Source organism: Panthera tigris, chromosome D1 (genome assembly GCF_018350195.1).
Source record: "Panthera tigris isolate Pti1 chromosome D1, P.tigris_Pti1_mat1.1, whole genome shotgun sequence".
Lineage (NCBI taxonomy): Eukaryota > Metazoa > Chordata > Mammalia > Carnivora > Felidae > Panthera > Panthera tigris.
This window is the reverse complement of record NC_056669.1, coordinates 106,287,780-106,295,950: the sequence shown is the minus strand read 5'-3', so window position 1 is coordinate 106,295,950 and position 8,171 is coordinate 106,287,780.

Sequence of the window (8,171 nt, the reverse complement as noted above, 5' to 3'; positions counted from 1 at the left end):
ATAGCAGGTGTTCTAGGAGTGGTCTGCTTGTCGCAGGCCTCATCTAGAGTCAGAAGCAAACAGGAAAAGCAATAGGTCCAAGGAATTGTCCTGATAGCAACATTTAGTGTGGAGAAATCTTGCTTAGCCAGCTGCTGTGGAATTCAGTTGATCCTATTAGAGACACAGTACTTTTTGCATCCAATGTTTTGTTTTTTTTTTTTTTTTTTTAATTTTTTTTTTTCAACGTTTTTTATTTATTTTTGGGACAGAGAGAGACAGAGCATGAACGGGGGAGGGGCAGAGAGAGAGGGAGACACAGAATCGGAAACAGGCTCCAGGCTCTGAGCCATCAGCCCAGAGCCCGACGCGGGGCTCGAACTCACGGACCGCGAGATCGTGACCTGGCTGAAGTCTGACGCTCAACCGACTGCGCCACCCAGGCGCCCCGCATCCAATGTTTTTTTACTCAACATTATGTGTGTAAAATTCTTCCATGTTATTGTGTAGAGCAGTATTTTGTTCTTGTTCATTGCTTTGTAGTTTTAGAAGTACAGCAGCAATTATTTATCCATCCCACTGTTGATGGCAATTAGCATGGTTTCTATTTTAGAACTATTCAAATAAAACTGCTATTTGCACTCACATGCACATCTCTTGGTGGACATATGCACTTATTTATTTTTATTAAAAATTTTTTTTAATGTTTTTATTTATTTTTGAACAGAGAGAGACAGAGCATGAGCGGGGGAGGGGCAGAGAGAGAGGAGACGCAGAATCCAAAGCAGGCTCCAGGCTCTGAGCCATCAACACAGAGCCTGATGCGGGGTTCGAACTCACGGAGTGTGAGATCATGACCTGAGCCCAAACCAAGAATTGGTTGCTTAATGGACTGAGCCACCCAGGCACCCCTCCTTGTGCTTTTTTTTTTTCATTTCTCTGATGCAAAACCCATTTAAAAATATTTATTAGCCCACTTGAATATCTTTTTTTTTTTTTTTTCGGTGCAAAAAGGTGTTTTTATTAAAGCACAGGGACAGGACCTGTGAGCAGAAAAAAACTGCCTGAATATCTTTTTTTTTTTTTTTTTTAATTAACTTGTTCAAGTGTTTTGCCCATTTTTAGTGGGTTGTTGGTCTTCTCGGTGAGTATTCACATGCAGCAAAGTATCTTCATGGTCAGTGTCGCTTCGGAGAGTCCATCCACCTATCTCTTCACTAGACTTCTGTGCTGCCAATTTTCCATTCATGTTTCTCTCAAGTCCTTGAAATCCATTATTAAATCTGCACAAATCAGTGTAGATCTGCACCTCTGGGGAGCTCCATTTTTGGAAGAAAATGAGCCACCAAGTGCACACTTCTCAAGGTTCTGTCTCCTGGGAGTTTTTCCTTCACCACTGTCTCTCAGGGCCAACCCTGAGTGGGGCTGTAGTGCTGCAGGGTGCATATTCAGACAGTGCCAACATTATATTTTATTCTTAAAAAATTTTATTTATTTATTTATCTATCTATCTATCTATCTAGTGTGTGGTGGGGGGGGGGAGAGAGAGAGAAAATGCAAACACAAGCAGGGGAGGGGCAGAGAGAGAGGGAGAGAGAGAATCCCAAGCAGGCTCTGCACTGTCAGCACAGAGCCCAACATGAGGCTTGATCTCGGGAACTGTGAGATCATGACCCGAGCCAAAATAGAGTCAGACACTTAACTAACTGAGCCACCCAGGTGGCCTGCCAACATTTTATGCCAAATAGCTTGTAAACCAGGCCCAAAGATTTTCCTTCTCAGTTTGCTGCTCACAGGAATATCCTATGAGGCTGTAGGGACAATTTGAGAGAGAAGACCCAATATATGAGAGTAGGTGCTATGGGAATCTGGGAAGGCAGGCACATCCAGCTGCCAGACTTGGACCAGAAAACATAGCCAGTACAGATATCTATGGAAGGCTACTGCCTCTGCATCTGGTGCTGGGCTGGGTGTTCCTGTTGGTCAAGAGGCCAGGGGTTGGAAAGAAGAGCTGGGCAGGCTGATCTCCACCAGCATCTTTAACCGAAACCCAGTGCCTGGTTTATCATTTCTGCCTTCCCTGATTCTCGAAATTGTCTCTTTAGGCCAACTCTAACCAGGACCACATAGGAAAGGGGATTTGGGGACATGTAGTTCTCTTTTAACCAAACACACAGCACGAAGTTACTTACACCCATCCAAAGAGTTCGTAATTTCAGAAATTATATATTTGTCTATTTGACTTTTTTTGGTAACAGATTCTGACTCTCTGGAAATTCGATTACATCTTTTCATCCATTTTCTCTTATTTTCCTGTACTTTCTTAAACATATTAATGGTAAAGTCCATGTCTGTTTACTGGGATATTTGAATTATCTGTGAGTCTGCTTCTCATTTCTTTTTGAATATTGGTCATATTTTCCTGCCTCCTTGCATGTCTAGTGAATGTTAACTATGTTTTGGACATTTGATACAAAAGAACAATTATCTTTTTTTAAAAAATAGGCTTTACTTTTTGGAGCAATTTTAGGTTCACAGAGAAACGGAGAGGAAGTTACAGTGATTTCCCACATAATTATTGCCCCATTCCCCCGTTTCCCCATCATCAATATCACCCATCAGCGTGGCACATTTGTTACAACTGATTACCTACATTGACACATCATTATCACCCGAAGTCCATAATTTATATTAGAGTTCACTCTCGGTGTTGTACGTGTTATGGGTTTAGGCAAATGTATAATAACATATATCCACCATTAAGGTATCATACTTAGTAAATACATTGGTCTAAAAATCCTCTGTCCTTGATCTATTCACTCCTCTCTCCCCTTTAACCCCTGGCAACCACTGATATTTTTATGGTCTCCAAAGTGTTGACTTTTCCAGAATGTCATATGGTTGGAATCATACAGTATGTAACTTTTTTAGATTGGCTTCTTTCACTTAGCAATATGCATTTAAGGTTCCTCTATGTCTTTTCATGGCCTGATGGCTCATTTCTTTTTAGGGATGAATAATATTGCATTTTCTGGATGCACCACCATTTATTTATCTGTTCACCGACTGAAGGATATCTTGCTTGCTTCTAAGTTTTGGCAATTACGAATAAAGGTCCTATAAACATCGTTATGAAGGGTTTTTTTCTTTGTTTGAACATGCTTTCAATTCCTTTGGATAAATACCAAGCACATAATTCCTGGATCATATGGTAAAAGTATGTTTAGATTTGCAAGAAACTGCCAAGCTATCTTCCAAAGTAGTTGTACCATTTTGCATTCCCACCAGCAATGAATGAGAGTTCCTGTTACTCCACATCCTTGTCAGCATTTGGTGTTGTCATTTTCCTGGATTTTTGCCATTTTAACAGGTGTGTGGTGGTGTCTTGTTGTTTTCATTTGCATTGCCCTGATAACACATGATGTGAAGCATCTTTTCATGTGTTTATTTGACAACTGTATATCTTCTTTGGTATCTATTAAAGTCTTTGATGCTACTATACATTGGATGTTTGTATCCCTTCAAAATTCGTATGTTGAAATCCTAATCCCCAATGTGATGGCATTAGGAGGTGGGACCTTTGGGATGTGATTAAGTCATAAGAACAGAGCCCTCATGAATGGAATTAGTGCCTTCATAACAAGGACTCCAGATACTCCCCTCGCCCCTTCCACCACATGAGGTTACATTGAGAAGATGGCTATTGATGAACTAAGAATCAAGCCTTTACCAGAGGGGCTTGCCTGACTATGCTTACACCCTGATCTTAGCCTTCTAGCCTCCTGAACAGTTAAGAAATAAATTTCTGTTGTTTATAAGTTACCCAGTCTGTTATAGCAGCCCAAATGGACTAAGATAGGCTCTTATTTTAATCAGGTTGTTTGTTTTCTTATTGTTGAGTTTTAAGAGTTCTTTGTATATGTTAGGTAACAATCCTTTGTTAAATATGTATTTTGCAAATACTTTTTTTCTCAGTCTGTGGCTTGTCTTTTCATTCTCTTGACAGTTCTTTCACAGAGAAGAAATTTTTAATTAAAAAAATTTTTATTTTCTCTTTTTAAGTAATCTCTACACCCAATGAAAGAATTTAATGTTAATGATGTCCAGGTTTTTAATTCTTTCTTTCATGGATTGTGCCTTTGGTGTTGGTGTTAAATCTAAAAAGTCATTGCCAAAATGAAGGTCATCTAAATTTTCTCCTGTGTTATCTTTTAAGAGTTTTATAGTTTTTCATTTTACATTTAGGTCTGTGATCAATTTTGAGTTAATGTTTGTGAAGAGTGTAAAGTCTATGTCTGGATTTATTTTTTTGTATGTGAATTTCCAGTTGTTCCAGCACCGTTTATTGATAAGACTATCTTCTATCCATTGTGTTGCCTTTGCCTCTTTGTCAAAGATGAATTGACTACATTTATGCGGGTCTATCTCTGGGCTCTCTATTTTGTTCTATTGATCTAGTTGTCTACTCTTTCACCAGTACTACACTGTCTTGACTAGTGTAGCTGTCTAGTAAGTCTTCAAGTTGGATAGTGTCGATCCTCCAACTTTGTTTTCTTTCAATATTGTGTTGGCTATCATGGGTATATTGCTTCCCCATATAAATTTTAGAATCAGTTTGTTGCTATGCATAAAATAACTTGCTGGGGTTTTGATTGGGATTGTGTTGAATCTATAGATCAAATTGGGAAAAATTTAACATCTTGATAATATTGATTCTTCATATCCATGAACATGGACTATCTCTCCATTTATTTAGTTCTTTGATGTCTTTCATCAGCTTTGTAGTTCTCCTCCTATAGATTTTTTTTCAATTATTTTATTGTGGTAAAACACAGATAACATAAAATTTATCATCTGAACTATTTTTATCATCTTAACTATTTTTTAAATGCTTATTTATTTTTGGAAGAGAGAAAGAGGAGAGGGAGACAGAGAAAACACAAATGGGGGTGGGGTAGAGAGAGAGGTGGACAGAGGATCCAAAGCTGGTTCCACGCTGACAGCAGAGAGCCTGATGCAGGGCTCAACTCAGGAACTGTGAGATCATGAGCTGAACTGAAGTTAGACACTCAACTGACTGAATCACCCAGGCACCCATTATCTTAACTATTTTTAAGTATACAGTTCAGTGGTATTGAATCCATTAAATTCATAATGTTGTGCAATCATCAACACCATTCATCTCTGTAACCCTTTCACCTCGTAAAACTGAAACTCCATACATATTAAACAATTACTCCCTATTTTCCCACCCCCCTAGTCTCTGTCAACCACCATTCTACTTTCTGTCTCTATGAATTTAACTACCCTAAGTACCTAATATAAGTGGAATCATACAGTACTTGTATTTTTGTGATTAGCTTATTTTGTAGCATCTATCAGGATTTCCTTCCCTTTAAACACTGAGTAGACGTTAATTAGACCTAGTGTGGTGATCATTTCTAATGCACACAAATATCAAATCATGTTGTACATATGAAACTAATATGTTATATGTTAATTATACCTCAATTAAAAACATTTTTAAATGTTTTATTTATTTTTGACAGAGAGAGAGAGAGAGAGAAAGAGAAAGTACAAGTGGGGAGGGACAGAGAGGGAAAGAGAAGGTCTGAAACGGGCTCTGTGCTGACAGCAACAAGCCCAATGTGGGGCTTGAACTCACAAACTGTGAGATCATGACCTGAGCCAAAGTTGGATGCTCAACTGACTGAGCCACCCAGGTGCCCTTAAAAAACATTTTTAATAGAGTTCCTATTTTTTTTTAAATTTTTTTAATGTTTATTTATTTTTGAGATAGAGCAAGAGAACACAAGCTGGGGAGGGGCAGAGAGAGAGAGAGAGAGAGAGAGAGAGAGAAAGAGAGAGAAAGAATCCCAAGCAGGCTTTGTGCTGTTAGCAGAGAGCTCAGTGTGGGGCTTGAACTCATGTGAGATCATGACCTGAGCTGAAGTCAGACACTTAACCCACTGAGCCACCCAGGTGACCCGCCCCCCCCCAATTTTTTTTTTTAATTTTTAAAAAATGTTTTTATTTATTTTTGAAGGAGAGAGAGAGAGACAGAGCATGAGTAGGGAAGGAACAGAGAGAGAGAAGGAGACACAGAATCTGAAGCAGGCTCCAGGCTCTAAGCTGTCAACACAGAGCCCAATACGGGGCTCGAACCCACAAACTGTGAGATCATGACCTGAGCTGAAGTCGGATGCTTAACTGACTGAGCCACCCAGGTGTCCAAAAAAAAAACATTTTTAAAAAAGACCAAATAATATATCCCACTGTATGCATATACCACATTTTGCTTATTCATTCATCTGTCAGTGGACACTTGGATTGCTTCCACATTTTAGATATTGCAAATGATATGGCTATGAACATGGGTGTGCAAATATCTCATCAAGACCCTGCTTTCGATTCTTTTGGGTCTATACCCAGAAATGGAATTGCTGGATTATATAATAGTTCTGTATTTGATTTTTTGAGGAAATGTCATACTATTTTCCACCACTGCTGCACCATTTTTATTCCCACCAACAGCTCCAATTTCTCCACATCCATGCCAACACTTGGGTATTTGATGTGATAGATTACATTGATTTTTGAATATTGAACCAGTCTTGCATATCTGGGATAAATCCTATTCAGTGGTGCTTTATAATTCTTTTTGTAAATTGTTCAATTTGATTTGGTAATATTTTGTTGAGAATTTTTGCATCTATATTCCCAAGAGATATTGGCCTGTAGTTTTCTTTTCCTGCAACATCTTTGTCTGGTTTTGGTATTTAAAAAATGCTGACTTCATAGAATGAGTTAGGAAATATTCCCTCTGCTTCTATCCTCTGAAAGAGATTGTAGAGAATTGGTATCATTTCTTCCTTTAGTGTGTTAGAAGTCACCAGTGAACCCATCTCAGCCTGCTACTTTCTGTTTTGGAAAGTTATTAGTTACTGATCCAATATCTTTAGTAGATAAGTCCTATTCAGATGATGTATTTCTTCTTGTGTGAGTTTTAGTGCATTGTGTCTTTCAAGGAATTGGTCCATTTCCTATAGGTTATCAAATTTGTGGCTATAGAGGTGACTATAGTTTTCCTTTATCATTCTTTTAATGTGCATGAGATCTGTAGTGATGTCTCCTCTTTCACATCTGATATTAGTAATTTCTGTCGTCTCTCTCTCTTTTTTTTTTTTTCTTAATCTGGCTGGAGGCTTATCAATTTCATTGATCTTTTTAAAGAATAAGTTTTTGGTTTCATTGGTTGATTCCTAATTTCTGTTTCCTAATTTCAATTTGATTGATTTCTAATTTCAATTTCATTGATTTCTGCTCTAATTCTTATTGTTTATTTTGTTCTGCTTACTTTGGATTTAATTTGCCCTTCTTTACTAATTTCCTAAAACTGAAACTTAGAATACTGATTTTAGACCTTTCTTCTTTTCTAATATATGTATTCAATGTTCTAAATTTCCATCTAAGTACTATTTTTGCTGCATTCCACAAATTTTGATAAGTTGTGTTTTCACTTTCAGTTAGTTTAAAATATTTTTTTAATTTCTGAGATATCTTCCTTGACCAATATGTTATTTAGAGTGTGTTGTTTAATTTCCATGTATTTTGCAATTGATTTTTTGTTATTAATTTCTAGTTTAATTCAATTGTGGTCTGAGAGTAGACATATGATTTCTATTCTTTAAAAAATTGTTTTAATGTTTATTTATTTTTGAGAAAGAGAGAGAGATAGAGCATGAGAAGGGGAGGGGCAGAGAGAGAGGGAGGGAGATGCAGAATCCAAAGCAGGCTCCAGGCTCTGAGCTGTCAGCACAGAATCTGACTTGGGCTTGAACCCACAGACCATGAGATCATGGTGTGAGCTGAAGTTGGACGCTCAACAGACTGAAAACCCAGGTGCCCCAATTCTTTTTTTTTAAGTTTATTTATTTATTTTGAGAGAGAGAGAGAGTGAGAGAGAGAGAAAGTTGGGGAGGGGCAGAGATAGAGGGAGAGAGAATCCCAAACAGGGTACATGCTGTCAGTGTATAGCCCTATGTGGGGCTTGGAATCATGACCATGAGGTCATGACCTGAGCCTAAATCAAGAGTCGTTGCTCAACTGACTGAGCCACCCAGGTGCCCCTGATTTCTGTTCTTTTAAATTTGTTAGGTGCATTTGATGGCTCAGAATATGGTCTATTCTGC